The sequence below is a fragment of the Mesoplodon bidens genome (genome assembly GCF_964165515.1).
Source record: "Mesoplodon bidens genome assembly, chromosome: 2".
In the NCBI taxonomy this organism is placed as follows: domain Eukaryota; kingdom Metazoa; phylum Chordata; class Mammalia; order Artiodactyla; family Ziphiidae; genus Mesoplodon; species Mesoplodon bidens.
Genome location: NC_138177.1, coordinates 74797133 through 74814550, shown reverse-complemented (window position 1 = coordinate 74814550; position 17418 = coordinate 74797133). Strand labels below are relative to the sequence as shown.

The 17418-nt window shown below is 40.4% G+C and overlaps 1 pseudogene across 1 annotated transcript; it reads left to right on the top strand.

Moving 5' to 3' along the window:
• The first annotated feature begins 6469 nt into the window (after positions 1–6469).
• On the top strand, positions 6470–7026 carry LOC308612021 (N-alpha-acetyltransferase 50-like; annotated as a pseudogene). The gene has a single exon. The product of its transcript is annotated as an N-alpha-acetyltransferase 50-like (transcript).
• The last annotated feature ends 10392 nt before the right edge of the window (positions 7027–17418 follow it).

Sequence of the window (17418 nt, the reverse complement as noted above, 5' to 3'; positions counted from 1 at the left end):
CCATTTACCATTGGAACAAAAAGAATAAAATATCTAGGAATAAACCTACCGAAGGAGACAAAAGACCTGTATGCAAAAAAGTATAAGACACTAATGAAAGAAATTAAAGATGATACTAATAGATGGAGAGATATACCATGTTCCTGGATTGGAAGAATCAATATTGTGAAAATGACTCTACTACCCAAAGCAATCTACAGATTCAATGCAGTCCCTATCAAACAACCACTGGCATTTTTCACAGAGCTAGAACAAAAAATTTCAAAATTTATTTGGAAAAACAAAACACACCGAATAGCCAAAGCAATCTTGAGAACGAAAAATGGAGCTGGAGGAATCAGGCTCCCTGACTTCAGACTATACTACAAAGCTACAATAATCAAGACACAGTGGTACTGGCACAAAAACAGAAAGATAGATCAATGGAACAGGATAGAAAGCCCAGAGATAAACCCACGCACATATGGTCACCTTATCTTTGATAAAGGAGGCAGGAATGTACAGTGGAGAAAGGACAGCCTCTTCAATAAGTCGTGCTGGGAAAACTGGACAGGTACATGTAAAAGTATGAGATTAGATCACTCCCTAACACCATACACAAAAATAAGCTCAAAATGGATTAAAGACCTAAATGTAAGGCCAGACACTATCAAACTCTTAGAGGAATACATAGGCAGAACACTCTATGACATAAATCACAGCAAGATCCTTTTGGACCCAACTCCTAGAGAAATGGAAATAAAAACAAAAATAAACAAATGGGACCTAATGAAACTTCAAAGCTTTTGCACAGCAAAGGAAACCATAAACAAGACCAAAAGACAACCCTCAGAATGGGAGAAAATATTTGCAAATGAAGCAACTGACAAAGGATTAATCTCCAAAATTTATAAGCAGCTCATGCAGCTCAAAAGCAAAAACAAACAAAAAAAAAAATCCAAAAATGGGCAGAAGACCTAAATGGACATTTATCCAAAGAAGATATACAGATTGCCAAAAAACACATGAAAGAATGCTCAACATCATTAATCATTAGAGAAATGCAAATCAAAACTGCAATGAGATATCATCTCACACCAGTCAGAATGGCCCTCATCAAAAAATCTAGAAACAATAAATGCTGGAGAGGCTGTGGAGGTAAAGGAACACTCTTGCACTGCTGGTGGGAATGTGAATTGGTACAACCACTATGGAGGTTCCTTAAAAAACTACAAATAGAACTACCATATGACCCAGCAATCCCACTACTAGGCATATACCCTGAGAAAACCATAATTCAAAAAGAGACATGTACCAAAATGTTCATTGCAGCTCTATTCACAATAGCCCAGAGATGGAAACAACCTAAGTGTCCATCATCGGATGAATGGATAAAGAAGATGTGGCACATATATACAATGGAATATTACTCAGCCATAAAAAGAAACGAAATTGAGCTCTTTGTAATGAGGTGGCTAGACTTAGAGTCTGTCATACAGAGTGAAATTAGTCAGAAAGAGAAAGACAAATACCGTATGCTAACACATATATATGGAATTTTTTTTTTAAATGTCATGAAGAACCTAGGGGTAAAACGGGAATAAAGACACAGACCTACTTGAGAATGGACTTGAGGATATGGGAAGGGGGAAGAGGAAGCTGTGACAAAGCGAGAGAGAGGCATGGACATATATACTCTACCAAACGTAAGGTAGATAGCTAATGGGAAGCAGCCGCATAGCACAGGGAGATCATCTTGGTGCTTTGTGACCACCTGGAGGGGTGGGATAGGGAGAGTGGGAGGGAAGGAGACGCAAGAGGGAAGGGATATGGGAACAGATGTATATGTATAACTGATTCACTTTGTTATAAAGCAGAAACTAATAAAAATAAATTATTAATTAATTTAATTAAATTAAGAAAAGAAAATATAAACAGACCAAACACAAGCACTGAAATTGAAACTGTGATTTAAAATCTTCCAACAAAGAGAAGCCCAGGACCAGGTGGATTCACAGGCGAATTCTATCAAACATTGAGAGAAGAGCTAACACCTATCCTTCTCTAACTCTTCCAAAATATAGCAGAGGGAGGAACACTCCCAAACTCATTCTATGAGGCCACCATCACCCTGATTCCAAAATCAGACAAAGATGTCACAAAAAAATACAACTACAGGCCAATATCACTGATGAACATAGATGCAAAAATCCTCAACAAAATACTAGCAAACAGAAACCAACAGCACATTAAAAGGATCATACACCATGACCAAGTAGCATTTAATCCAGGAATACAAGTATTCCTCAATACACGCAAATCATTCAATGTGAGAAACCATATTAACAAACTGAAGGAGAAAACCACATGATCATCTCAATAGATGCAGAAAAACTTTTGACAAAATTCAACACCCATTTATGATAAAAACCCTGCAGAAAGTAGGCATAGAGGGTACTTACTTCAACATAATAAATGCCATATATGACAAACCCACAGCCAACATCGTCCTCAATGGTGCAAAACTGAAGCCATTTCCACTAAGATCAAGAGTAAGACAAGATTGCCCACTCTCACCACTCTTATTCACATAGTTTTGGAAGTTTTAGCCATAACAATCAGAGAAGAGAAAGAAATAAAAGGAATCCAGTTCAGAAAAGAATAAGTAAAACTCTCACTGTTTGCAGATGACATGATAATATACATAGAGAATCCTAAAGATGCTACCAGGAAACTACTAGAGCTAATCAATGAATTTGGTAAAGTATCAGGATACAAAATTAATGCACAGAAATCTCTTGCATTCCTATACACTAATGATGAAAAATCTGAAAGAGAAATTAAGGCAACACTCCCATTTACCACTGCAACAAAAGAATAAAATACCTAGGAATAAACCTACCTAAGGAGACAAAAGACCTGTATGCAGAAAACTATAAAACACTGATGAAAGAAATTAATGATGATACAAACAGATGGAGAGATATACCATGTTCTTAGATTGGAAGAATCAAGATGGTGAAAGTAACTACACTACCCAAAGCAATCTACTGATTCAATGCAATCCCTATCAAACAACCAATGGCATTTTTCACAGAAGTAGAGCAAAAAATTTCACAATTTGTATGGAAACACAAAAGACCTCGAATAGCTAAAGCAATCTTGAGAAAGAAAAACAGAACCGAAGGAATCAGGCTCCCTTCAGACTATACTACAAAGCTACACTAATCAAGACAGTATGGTACTGGCACAAAAACAGAAATATAGATCAATAGAACAGGATAGAAAGCCCAGAGATAAACCCACGCACATATGGTCACCTTAACTTTGATAAAGGAAGCAAGAATATACAGTGGAGAAAAGACATCCTCTTCAATAAGTGATGCTGCACAAACTGGACAGCTACATGTAAAAGAATGAAATTAAAACACTCCATAACACCATACACAATAATAAGTTCAAAATGAATTAAGACCTAAATGTAAGGCCAGACACTATAAAACTCTTAGTGGAGAACATAGGCAGAACACTCTATGACATAAATCACAGCAAGATCCTTTTTGGCCCACCTCCTAGACAAATGGAAATAAAAACAAAAATAAACAAATGGGACCTAATGAAACTTCAAAGCTTTTGCACAGCAAAGGAAACCATGAACAAGGTGAAAAGACAGTCTTCAGAATGGGAGAAAATATTTGCAAAGGAAGTGACGGACATAGGATTAATATCCAAAATACACAAGCACCTCATGCAGCTCAATATCAAAAAAACAAACAACCCAATCCAAATATGGGCAGAAGACCTAAATAGACATTTCTCCAAAGAAGATATACAGATTGCCAAGAAACACTTGAAAGGATGCTCAACATCACTAATCATTAGAGAAATGCAAATCAAAACTACAATGAGGTATCACCTCACACCAGTCAGAATGGCCATCAACAAGAAATCTAGAAGCAATAAATACTGGAGAGGGTGTGGGGGAAAGGGAACCCTCTTGCATTGTTGGTGGGAATGTAAATTGATACAGCCACTTTGGAGAATGGTATGGAGGTTCCTTAAAAAACTAAAAATAGAACTACCATACGACCCAGCAATCCCACTTCTGGACATATACCTTGAGAAAACCATAATTCAAAAAGAGTCATGTACCACAATGTTCACAGCAGCTCTATTTACAATAACCAGGAGATGGAAGCATCCTAAGTGTCCATCGACAGATGAATGGATAAAGAAGATGTCGCACATATATACAATGGAATATTACTCAGCCATAAAAAGAAATGAAATTGAGTTATTTGTAGTGAGGTGTATGGACCTAGAGTCTGTCATACAGAGTGAAGTAAGTCAGAAGGAGAAAAACAAATACCATAGGCTAACACATATATATGGAATCTAATCTTTTTTTTAATGGTTCTGAACAGCCTAGGAGCAGGACAGGAATAAAGACGCAGACGTAGAGAATGGACTTGAAGACACAGGGAGTGGGGAGGGTAAGCTGGGATGAAGTGAGAGAGTGACATGGCCTTACATATACTACCAAACGTAAAATAGATAGCTAGTAGGAAGCAGCCGCATAGCACAGGGAGATCAGCTTCATGCTTTGTGACCACCTAGAGGGGTGGGATAGGAAGGGTGGGAAGGAGACACAAGAGGGAGGAAATATGGGGATATATGTATAAGTATAGCTGATTCATTTTGTTATACAGCAGCAACTAACACAACAATGTAAACAGTTATACTCCAATAAAGATGTTTAAAAAAAAAAAGATGACACCATCTGCAAAGTTGATAAAGGATGGATGGCAGAGCAAGTATGAAAGGCCCTGTTACTGTTATTACGGGTAAAGATGATAGATGGCAGCAGTGGAGACAGAAGAGGATGTGTCTGAAAAGTGCTTGGTAGGAAATTTTAACAGGTGGATTCTATGTATGGAGTAAAGGAGAGAAAAAAAATGGAGAAACAATCCCATGTTTCAGGCTTGGTGGATGGTGGAGCCTTACAGAGAGATAAAAACTAATAGGTATTTGGATATTTAAGCCTGGAGCTCAGAGATGTTTCGGCCAGAAATACACATTTGAGAGTCATCATCACATAGAAGGTAATGTGGGAATAAAGTTGTGGTAATAGCTGCGATCACCCAAGGGGAAGAGAAGCGGCCCCACAGAGCAGGGGACACTGCAAGGTCTCAAGGTTGGCAGTGGAGGAGAGGAGCTGGTCAGCCAGCTGATCAGGAGCATCCAGGGAAGGAAGGCGAGGTCTGGAGAGACTGGAGGAGAGAGGAGCCCAAGAAAGCAAGGCGAATCAGTTGGGTCAAACAACATTAATAGGTCAGGAAACACAGAGGTCGCTGGTGCCTTGAGAAGAGTAGTCTGGGTGATGGCACAGAAGCCAGAATAGAATAGGGGAGGGGACTGAGGAACAAAGGGTGGTTCGGAGTCAGGGATGGTCTTAGTGGACTGTTTTTCAAGATGTTTGGCTGTGAACATGAACAGAGAAATGGGGTGATAGCTGGAGGGAAACAAGGAGCCAAAGAAACTTTTGATGTTTCTTTTTTCTTAGGATAAAGGACACTAAGAAATGATCCGGTGGAGAGGGGAAGATTGAAGATAGAAAAAGAAGGAGAAACTGAGGACTGGAGGACTTAAAAAACAGGCCTGGCAGCTGCACTGTTTTAAGTCTCAGCTCACATGCTAATTCTTCAGAAAGGTCATTCATGGCCTCCCAAGCACATACACACATGCACCCTCATCATCATCATCACCATGATCATCATCATTCTCTTTTCTATGTATTGAGTTCATTTTCTTCTTAGCTCTTGTCTGAAATAATATTAATTTTTGCATGTTTATTATCTGACTTTTCCCACTAGAATATGAGCTCCAAGAGTGCATGAATTTCTCCATCTTCTTCACGATTCTATCCCCACGATCAGAGCAGTGGCTGGTCCACAGCGTGTATTAATAAGCGTGTGTGAATGGAAGGACCCGCGTGGAGGGACAGTTCTTTAGGAGGAGGAGGGGCACCTGCTCAGCTGTGAGAGGAGGGAGGATGAGGAAGCCAGGCGCAAAGGCAGGCAGGCTGGTTGCTTTGGTGGAGGGGAGACAAGGAAGCTCTCAGCTGAAAGCTTCTATTTTCTTAAGCGCAAGTTGAGGTCCAAAGTCCTGGGCTGGGGGTAGGGGCAGGGAGTGTGGGAGTTGAGGACAGAGAACGGATGAAAGACTCATCCAGCACAGCGTGGCGGCGGATCTGGCTGGCGGCTGCTGCGGCGGCGGGCTGGAGGCGAATGCCCCATCTGCACGTGTGGAGAAGCGGCGGCAGCAACGCGGCGACGGGAAGCACCCCCGCCCCCTCTGGAGGCGCAGGGACGCGCTAGGCTCTCGCAGGCCCCGTCACCCTCTCAGCTCCCTGCCCTAGGCGAGGAAGCCGGCTTGCCGGGTGGAGCGGCCCGAGCTGAGGGCACGAAGAGCTCAGGGCGGCAAAGACAACGGCGTTGATATCGGTGGTAACAAACAACGGCCTCAGCAGGCGGGGAAGATGAAAGGGAGCCGGATCGAGCTGGGAGATGTGACACCACATGATATTAAACAGATGAAGAGATTAAACCAGGTCATCTTTCCAGTCAGCTCCAATGACAAGTTCTATAAGAATGTGCTGGAGGTTGGCGAGCCAGCAAAACTTGCCTATTTCAATGGTATTGCAGTAGGTGCAGTATGCTGTAGGGTGGATCATTCACAGAATCAGAAGAGACTTTACGTCGTGACACTAGGATGTCTGGCACCATGCCGAAGGCTAGGAATAGGAACTAAAATGTTAAATCATGTCTTAAACATCTGTTAAAAAGATAGCACTTTGACAACATCTATCTACATGTCCAGATCAGCAATGAGTCTGCAATTGACTTCTACAGAAAGTTTGGCTTTGAGATTATTGAGACAAAGAAGAACTACTGTAAGAGGATAGAGCCCACTGATGCTCACGTGCTGCAGAAAAACCTCAAAGTCCTTTCTGGCCAGAACACGGATGTGCAAAAGACAGACAACTGAACAAATTACAGATGAACTTTCTTGCACTTGCTTGTCACCAAATAAAAGAGAGGCCCATTGATTTCCCCCCTCCTCCTTTCTTTTAAAGCTTTCCCCCTTCCTTGTTCTTGTGTTTCCTCCTTCAAAACTTCCTTCCCTTTCCTCTAAAAGTTTTAAACTTTTAAGGACTTATTAATCATGTTTGGATTGTTTTAGTTTTCTTATTTTTGTGAGGTGGTTTGATTGTAGGAAGGAGAAGGTATAGATCTGTTTAGTTTCACAGTTAAGATATATGGTCCCAAAAACTTGAGTGTCAATTTCAATTTTTTTTTAATGTCCTGCTTCCACATTGAAGGGCAGGGCCTACAAAATTTTGTGGATACTAATCCCTGTACATTGCCTTCACTCCACCTTTTGTCCTTTGAGTATTATCTCAGGAGTTGGACCATTGTTATCCTTGTAAGAAATACTAAGCTTATTTTGTTCTGTTAAGCAGTTCTTTCTTCCTTCCTCAATGGTGGCTGACGTTGGGTGGGACAATCTGAGTAGGTAGTATTATACTTTGTTCTCAGCATTTGAGTTACCTGCTTTTCGCTAATGAGTGGGCTGGTTGTTAGCAGGTTTATTTTTCCTGCTGTTGATTGTTAGAAGTGGCATTAACTTCTAGAGCGTGGGCTGGTGAGATTATATTTTTTAAATATCCCAGCTAGAGATATGGCCTTTAACTGACCTAAAGAGGTTTTTTGTGATTTTCTTTTTTTTCTCCTGTCCTTTTTCTTTGGTAAATCCACAATAGTTAGTCAAACCTTAAAAATGGAGTTGATGTCCTTATAGGTCAATGCCCCTAAATAAACCTGAAGCAGGTGTTGTCTCTTGGACATATTAAAAAATACCTAAAAGGAAGCTTAGATGGACTTGTGGCACAACAAATGCATTTAATGTCAGCTAATGCAGACTGTTAGAAGTGTGGCCACTGAGCATTTGATTTTAGAGGAAAGAATACCTAAACAGTATTTTTGAGAATGACATAGCTGTGCTATTGCTTATCTGTTGGAGAACATCCCAGATTTGCTTACATTCTGTGCCTGTGATATTGAGTTTAAGGATTTGGGGGTGGGGGAATTATTAAACATATTGCTTCTATTCTTGGAAAAAGTGGAAGTCTAGAAGTGTTAATAACATAAATGTCACTGTGACCTCCTCTACTGACAGGACCAGTTTACGCCAGATCACATAGGGAGTGGCTTTGATGGGTCGATAACTTTTTGTAAGATAGAAGACATCTGAAATTTTCATGTTTTCCTCCATAATCCCGTCTCCAATATTTAAAATATTCTACATTGCCAATACCAGTGGCCCAAGAAATGTTTTCATTAGACTTTAAAACAATGTACAGGGCTTGAATTTTCTGCCATTTGACTTTAAAAGAAAGGTTGATTCATAATATTTATCCTCTTATGTAAACTCTGGCATAAAAGTTTCATCTTTTCAAATATGTTGAATGATAAAATTATTTTACACAATGTTTATGCACATTTTATAATCTTAAATTCTTATTTGAGAATGTAAAAATACAAGGTACAATAGACTTCAGCAGTCTTAGTTGAGTGTCAAGAATAATATAGTAAAGGAAGATAGTTGATAAATGAGTTTATAGGGTTATAATCTTAAGATAGTAAAAATGTAGAAAGACCATGCTGGTTTCTTGGGTATCAGTTTCTTAAGCAGTCCAAATCTAAGCTTAGAAGAAAAGTTTAGCATTAAGCACATTTACCTTCATGGATAAGCTTCAGCTTGCTCTTGCCAAGAGAAGAGTTCTTGAGTTACAGAAAGCATAATTAGTTTGAAAATTCAGCCTTTTTGTAAACTTCACATATCAAAATAGATTTTGATATATAAATGAGTTTTGTGAGATGACACTCCCTGTATTTCTATAACCATTTCACCTGGACTATCTAATCAGTCCTATGAATGTATCCCTGGATGTGGTTAATGAAAACCAAATAGCTGCCTCATGACAATTAAGTATATATTATTTATGGAGGAAAATATATTAAATTTTGAATTGAGTGTGTAGGCTCCCTATTATTTTAGTGTTTCTTTTTCCACACTAGTCACTGACTTTAACCTAAATTGTAAGTGTTTGTAAAGAGTGAATTGTCCTACATCAAACTTAAATGAAATAATTTCATCCACTTATGGAGGAGGAGGATGTAGAAGAGGTAGAAGCTGGGCACCAGATCATGTGCCTATGAGTCAGTAAAGACCGAAATAATGTCCCATGTTCAGTTGGTTATTTTCATAAAAATTGTTGTTGAGGTAAAACAATTCTATTAACTGGAAGATCACAGGATATATCCATCATATTTTTCAGGGCAGATAGTTTTTTTCTGTGGGGTAAATAGGTAAAAATTATATTGTATGGTAATTGCATTTAGGTTCTAAAGAAAAGAATCTGCAGAGAAATCTATGCAATATATAATTTGTCCAGATTACTTTTCACTTGGGGAAAGAAGTTCTGAAATATCCCCAAAGCAGTTTACTGATCAATTGAAAGTCCTCCAAAAATAGAACTATTGGGAAACCATGATATATGGAGTGGAAAAGAAAAGCTCCCTCAGTTTTTTGGAGGGAATAACTTTAAAAATACTTAAATAGCTGAGTTTACTTGGTGAGTTAAGATTTAAACTTGATTTTAACATTGCCATTACATCTGAAATAAACTTACATGATGTTCTGGTAAAAACAAAAAAACAAAAAGACTCATCCAATAAGCAGTGACTGACAGCCCTAACTGTTCCAAACTACTGGAAGTTCTCATAATATACTAGACTGTGCGTATGATCTTCCCTTTGCTGGGTTGGTCTTTTCTCTGCTTGTCTTCCAGGCAAACGCCTTCACGTCTTAGCCCAAATGTCACATCCTCTGTGGGGCTGTCCTGACAGGGCTGCTTCTCCTGACAGCCTGAGCTCTACTCACCCCCTTTGTGTCCCCAGTTCACCTATTCACACACATGCCATCCCTTGGAGGTAATCCCATTGGATGCAATGTATTTCTTGGTATGGTTGTCTCCCCCATCAGACTGTGCCTCCAGAGAGCAGGGCCTGTTATTTTCTCCCCTGCATCCCAAAGGTCAACATGGAGCCCCTCACAGTGGTACTAAATATAGGGCCTCTGGATTCAATTGGATTGATTTGCAATTCAGAGAAAACCCCAGACCAGAGCTCCCCTGGGACATCAGAGGCCTCAGTGAAGGATGTCTGGCTGCAGGTGTCAGGTGTGAGCAGGCTAGTGGGCAGAAGCAGGGCTGGTCAGCTTCTTCCCTAAACAAGGAACAAACCAACACTTAAGCCTGGATTCCCATTTATAGGGCTTCCAGGGGTGGACTTGGCACTCGCATGAACGCTGCACCCCAGTTACAGAGGCAGCCCCGCCTGGGTCTTTAACACCACAGAGGCTGAAGCAGGTCCAAATGGCATCCATGCTTCAGGCCATGGTCAGGTACCACGTGGGGCTGCACCATAGAGTCCACCTAGCCCAAACCCGCCTCTCTGCCACCACTGTGTCCTCCTGGAAGAGGGAGCACCTCCCCCTCTTTACCCTCTAGAACCTCACAAACACAGGAGGTTTACACCCTGCACCCCCCCACACACACACACACCCTCCACACCACACAACATAAATGCGCGCACACATACATGCATACACATACATGCATACAAAATACACACACATACACACACACACACACACGGAGAGACTCCCCACTCCCTGAGCCAGTGCAGATGACTCTGGGTGCTGGGACCATGTCTGTCCCTGGCCGTTTGCCTTCTGCCTGAAGCACAGACCCTGTTGGCCACAGGGGCAAAAGAAAAGTGACAGTTCTGCCATTTGATAATGTACCTCTGCCACTTGTGTCCATAACAGGGTCCTTCACCTGAGGCCTGAGTGGCCATAGATTTCATCTAGTGTTAGAGAAATATCCCCTCTGATGACTGAGCCCTGACTGTCAGGGACCTGCAGTTTGAAGATAGGACACAGCAAACCTCGGGGAGACCCCAGCCCTACCCTCTGGACCCTCCAGAGCGATTGGAGAGACATGGTCCTGGCCTTCAGGCCACCCCCAATTTGAGGGACAAGGAAAAGACCCTGGCCTCAGAAGACACTCACATGCTAATGTTCCTACAAAGTTTGAGAAGACCCATCTCATGCACCTTCATCTTCCCCCTTTCTAAACTTTGGTCTTTAAGAAAATATGGTATAAAAAACTAAAAAACAAAACAAAAAAAAACTGAATAACTTCTTTATCACATTTAAAGAGCCCTGTTCAAAATATGGCAAATGTTTTTCCATCCATATATTCAATACTCAACTGAGGTCTAGCCCAGACTGGGGTTGCAACATTGATTCTGACACCCCCAGTCCTTATATCACTGCAGTTTAATATATCTATCATTAACACCATCACCCACATTTTAAATCTGACCCAATTTTAATTGTAAGAATTTTTGTGTCAGAGGTGGAGCAGTGGTCAGGAACCAGGGATGGTGCCAAGCTGCCCGGAATGTGAGCTGCCTGTGTTCACACACCCCTGGCAAAGCCTTCATCAGGGCCACCATGCTTCCGCTCTCCACCCTGGCCCTCAGCTCTCCAGCCCCCAGGTGACACTCCTGAGACCACATCTGCTTGAGTGATGACACCGCTCAGTGGAACTGACTCACAGAATGAGTTGCCCCAAGTGAAGTTGAAAGAAGAGGACAGTTGTGCAAGGTGTGTTGACAGGCTGTGAGGATGGGCTGGATGTGAGGCAGCAAGAAGGAGGATCAGCTGATAATTATCACTGCTCCTACTAGAATCTCCAGGTGACAAAGCCACCTTGGTGCCCACAGCCCCACATGTTGCTAAAGCCCAAAGTTGGTGGGTCTCATTGACTATTCCACCCACAGTCTCAAATAATATAAAAGGATCACTCTATTTCAGCTTCATCTAAAATCAAATCATCTGTCTCTTCTGCCTGCCCTCTGGGTTCCAACTCTGGGGTAAGTTGCTACAAGAGTTAGGGATATAAAGCCTGTTCAGCCCCCTTATCTCTGAAAGGAAGGGATTGTACCAGATGCCCTTTCAGGACCCTTCTACCCTGGACATCCTACGGCTCTTAGCAGGAGTCAGAGGGGCCCTGGAGTGGGAATTCAGCCATACATATACAAAACGGTGGGGAAATCCAGCCAGAGCACCCAGGTCCCAAGAGCACAAGGTCCCAAGAGAGAGGGGTCCAATCTCCAGCTCCACACTATAGATTAGTGGTACATCCCTGGTATAAAGAATGCTTGGCAGGACTTCCCTTGTGGTCCAGTGGTTAAGAATCCTCCTTCCAATGTAGGAGAGCCAGGTTCGATCCCTGCTCAGGGAACTAAGATCCCACATGTCTCAGAGCAACTAAGTCCGAGCACACAAGACACAACTAGAGAGCCCACATGCTGCAAAGAAGATCCGGTGAGCCTCAACGAGGATCCAATGCAGCCAAATAAATATTTTTTTTACATCTTTATTGGAGTATAATTGCTTTACAATGGTGTGTTAGTTTCTGCTTTATAACAAAGTGAAACAGTTATACATATACATATGTTCCCATATCTCTTCCCTCTTGCTTCTCCCTCCCTCCCATCCTCCCTATCCCACCCCTCTAGGTGGTCAAAAACCACCGAGCAGACCTCCCTCTGCTATGCAGCTGCTTGCCACTAGCTATCTATTTTACATTTGGTAGTGTATATATGTCCATGCCACTCTCTCACTTTGTCACAGCTTACCCTTCCCCCTCCCCATATCCTCAAGTCCATGCTCTAGTAGGTCTGTGTCTTTATTCCCATCTTACTCGTAGGTTCTTCATGACCTTTTATTTTTCCTTAGATTCCATATATATCTCTTACCATATGGTATTTGTTTTTCTCTTTCTGACTTACTTGACTCTGTATGACAGACTCTAGGTCCATCCACCTCACTACAAATAACTCAATTTCGTTTCTTTTTATGCCTGAGTAATATTCCATTGTATTCCATTGTATATATGTGCCACATCTTCTTTATCCATTCATCTGTTGATGGACACTTAGGTTGCTTCCATGTCCTGGCTATTGTAAATAGAGCTGCAATGAATATTCTGCTACATAACTCTTTTTGAATTATGGTTTTCTCAGGGTATATGCCCAGGAGTGGGATTGCTGGATCATATGGTAGTTCTATTTGTAGTTTTTTAAGGACTCTCCATACTGTTCTGCATAGTGGCTGTATCAATTGTATCCCACCAACAGTGCAAGAGGGTTCCCTTTCTCCACACCCTATCCAGCATTTATTGTTTGTAGAATTTTTCATGGTGGCCATTCTGACCGGTATAAGATGATATCTCATTGTAGTTTTGATTTGCATTTCTCTAATGATTAATGATGTTGAGCATTCTTTCATGTGTTTGTTGGCAATCTGTATATCTTCTTCGGAGAAATGTCTATTTAGGTCTTGTGCCCATTTTTGGATTGGGTTTTTTGCTTTTTTGCTCTTGAGCTGCATGAGCTGCTTGTAAATTTTGGAGATTAATCCTTTGTCAGTTGCTTCATTTGCAAATATTTTCTCCCATTCTGAGGGTTGTCTTTTGGCCTTGTTTATGGTTTCCTTTGCTGTGCAACAGCTTTTAAGTTTCATTAGGTCCCATTTGTTTATTTTTGCTTTATTTCCACTTCTCTAGGAGGTGGGTCAAAAAGGATCTTGCTGTGATTTATGTCTTAGAGCGTTCTGCCTATGTTTTCCTCTAAAAGTTTGATAGTGTCTGGCCTTATATTTAGGTCTTTAATTCATTTTGAGTTAAATTTTGGGTATAGTGCTAGGGAGTGTTCTAATCTCATACTTTGACATGTACGTGTCCAGTTTTCCCAGCACCACTTATGGAAGAGGCTGTCTTTTCTCCACTGTATATTCTTGCCTCCTTTATCAAAGATAAGTTGACCATATGTGTGTGGGTTTATCTCTGGGCTTTCTATCCTATTCCATTGATCTTTATTTCTGTTTTTGTGCCATTACCATGCTGTCTTGATTACTGCAGCTCTGTAGTATAGTCTGAAGTCAGGGAACCTGATTCCTCCAGCTCCGTTTTTCGTTCTCAAGATTGCTTTGGCTATTTGGGGTATTTTGTGTTTCCATACAAATTGTGAAATTTTTTGTTCTAGTTCTGTGAAAAATGCCAGTGGTAGTTTGATAGGGATTCCATTGAATCTGTAGATTGCTTTGGATAGTACAGTCATTTTCACAATGTTGATTCTTCCAATCCAAGAACATGGTCTATCTCTCCATCTATTTGTATCTTTAATTTCTTTTATCAGTGTCTTATAATTTTCTCCATACAGGTCGTTTGTCTCCTTAGGTAGGTTTATTCCTAGATATTTTATTCTTATTGTTGCAATGGTAAATGGGAGTGTTTTCTTAATTTCACTTTCAGATTTTTCATCATTAGTGTACAGGAATGACAGAGATTTCTGTGCATTAATTTTGTATCCTGCTACTTTACCAAATTCATTGATTAGCTGTAGTAGTTTTCTGGTAGCATCTTCAGGATTCTCTATCTATAGCATCATGTCATCTGTAAACAGTGACAGCTTTACTTCTTCATTTCCGATTTGGATTCCTTTTATTTCTTTTTGTTCTCTGATTGCTGTGGCTAAAACTTCCAAAAGTATGTTGAATAAGAGTGGTGAGAGTGGGCAATCTTGTCTTGTTCCTGATCTTAGTGGAAATGTGTTCAGTCTTTCACCAATGAGGATGATGTTGGCTGTGGGTTTGTCATATATGGACTTTATTATGTTGAGGAATGTTCCCTCTATGCCTACTTTCTGCAGGGTTTTTATCATAAACTGTTGTTGGATTTTGTCAAAAGCTTTCTCTGCATCTATTGAGATGATCATATGGTTTCTCTCCTTCAATTTGTTAATATGGTGTATCACGTTGATTGATTTGCATATATTGAAGAATCCTTGCATTCCTGGAATAAACCCCACTTGATCATGGTGTATGATCCTTTTAATGTGCTCTTGGATTCTGTTTGCTAGTATTTTGTTGAGGATTTTTACATCTATGTTCATCTGTGATATTGGCCTGTAGTTTTCTTTCTTTGTGACATCTTTGTCTGGTTTTGGTATCAGGGTGATGGTGGCTTCGTAGAATGAGTTTGGGAGTGTTCCTCCCTCTTCTATATTTTGGAAGACTTTCAGAAAGATAGGTGTTAGCTCTTCTCTAACTGTTTTATAGAATTCACCTGTGAAGCCATCTGGTCCTGGGTTTTTGTTTGTTGGAAGATTTTTAATCACAGTTTCAATTTCAGTGCTTGTAATTAGTCTCTTCATATTTTCTATTTCTTTCTGGTTCAGTCTCAGCAGGTTGTGCATTTTTAAGAATTTGTCCGTTTCTTCCAGGTTGTCCATTTTATTGGCATACAGTTGCTTGTAGTAATCTCTCATGATCCTTTGTATTTCTGCAGTGTCAGATGTTACTTCTCCTTTTTCATTTCTAATTCTATTGATTTGAGTCTTCTCCCTTTTTTTCTTGATGAGTCTGACTAATGTTTTATCAATTTTGTTTATCTTCTCAAAGAACCAGCTTTTCGTTTTATTGATCTTTGCAATCGTTTCCTTCACTTCTTTTTCATGTAGTTCTGACGTGATCTTTATGATTTCTTTCCTTCTGCTAACTTTGGGGGTTTTTTGTTATTCTTTTGCCAATTGCTTTAAGTGCAAGGTTGTGTTGTTTATTTGAGATGTTTCCTGTTCCTTAAGGTAGGATTGTATTGCTATAAACTTCCTTCTTAGAACTGCTTTTGCTGCATCCCATAGGTTTTGGGTCATCGTGTCTCCATTGTCATTTGTTTCTAGGTATTTTTTTATTTCCTCTTTGATTTCTTCAGTGATCACTTTGTTATTAAGTAGTGTATTGTTTAGCCTCCATGTGTTTGTGTTTTTTACAGATCTTCTCCTGTAATTGATACCTAGTCTGATAACATTGTGGTCGGAAAAGATACTTGATACAATTTCAATTTTCTTAAATTTACCAAGGCTTGATTTGTGACCCAAGATATGATCCATCCTGGAGAATATTCCATGAGCACTTGAGAAAAATGTGTTTTCTCTTGTTTTGTGATGGAATGTCCTATAAATATCAAATAAGTCCATCTCGTTTAATGTATCATTTAAAGCTTGTGTTTCCTTATTTATTTTCATTTTGGATGATCTGTCCATTGGTGAAAGTGGGGTGTTAAAGTCCCCTACTATGAATGTGTTACTGTCAATTTCCCCTTTTATGGCTGTTAGTATTTGCCTTATATATTGTGGTGCTCCTATGTTGGATGCATAAATATTTACAATTGTTATATCTTCTTCTTGGATCGATCCCTTGATCATTATGTAGTGTCCTTCTTTGTCTCTTCTAATAGTCTTTATTTTAAAGTCTATTTTATCTGATATGAGAATTGCTACTCCAGATTTCCAGAAGATAAACTCGCCCTCCCCGACGAGTGAGCAGACAAGCCTCTCAGGCTGGTGAGTGCCAGTGGGCACCGATCCTCTGTGAAGGAATCTCTCCGCTTTTCCCTCCGCATCCCTGTTGCTGCATTCTCCTCCGTGGCTCCAAAGCTTCCCCCTGCACCCCCAGCAGTCTCCGCCCACGAAGGGGCTTCCTAGTGGAAACCTTTCTTCCTTCACAGCTCCCTCCCACTGGTGCAGGTCCAGTCCCTATTCTTTTGTCTCTGTTTTTTCTTTTTTCTTTTGCCCTACCCAGGTACGTGGGGAGTTTCTTGCCTTTGGGGAGGTCTGAGGTCTTCTGCCAGCATTCAGTGGGTGTTCTGTAAGAGCAGTTCCACGTGTAAATGTATTTCTCATGTATCTGTGGCGAGCAAGGTGATCTCCGCATCTTACTCTTCCACCATCTTCCTCCTACCCATTTCTTTATACAATTTTTAAAAGTTACACTCCATTTACAGTTATTACAAAATACTGACTATATTCCCTGTGTTGTACAATATACCCTTGTAGCCTGTCTTACACCTCCTGTAACTCTAAAACTATTCTAAAATTAAAAGTTTGTTTTAAAACATGTTGTTTAATCAGAAGTAACTTCTATGTTTCTAGGTAAGAAAGTACAAAAGCAGTAAAAATATCAATTCTCTCCAAGTAAATTTATAAAATGAATGCAATTCTAATCAAAACTAATATTCTTAGAAATGACAAAAATATTCCAGAGTTTTTTATAGAAATAATCAGATAATAGGCAAGAAAATATTTCTCAAAAATTAGTGAAAGTAGGGCTTCCCTGGTGGCGCAGTGGTTGAGAGTCCGCCTGCCGATGCAGGGGACACGGGTTCGTGCCCCGGTCTGGGAAGAT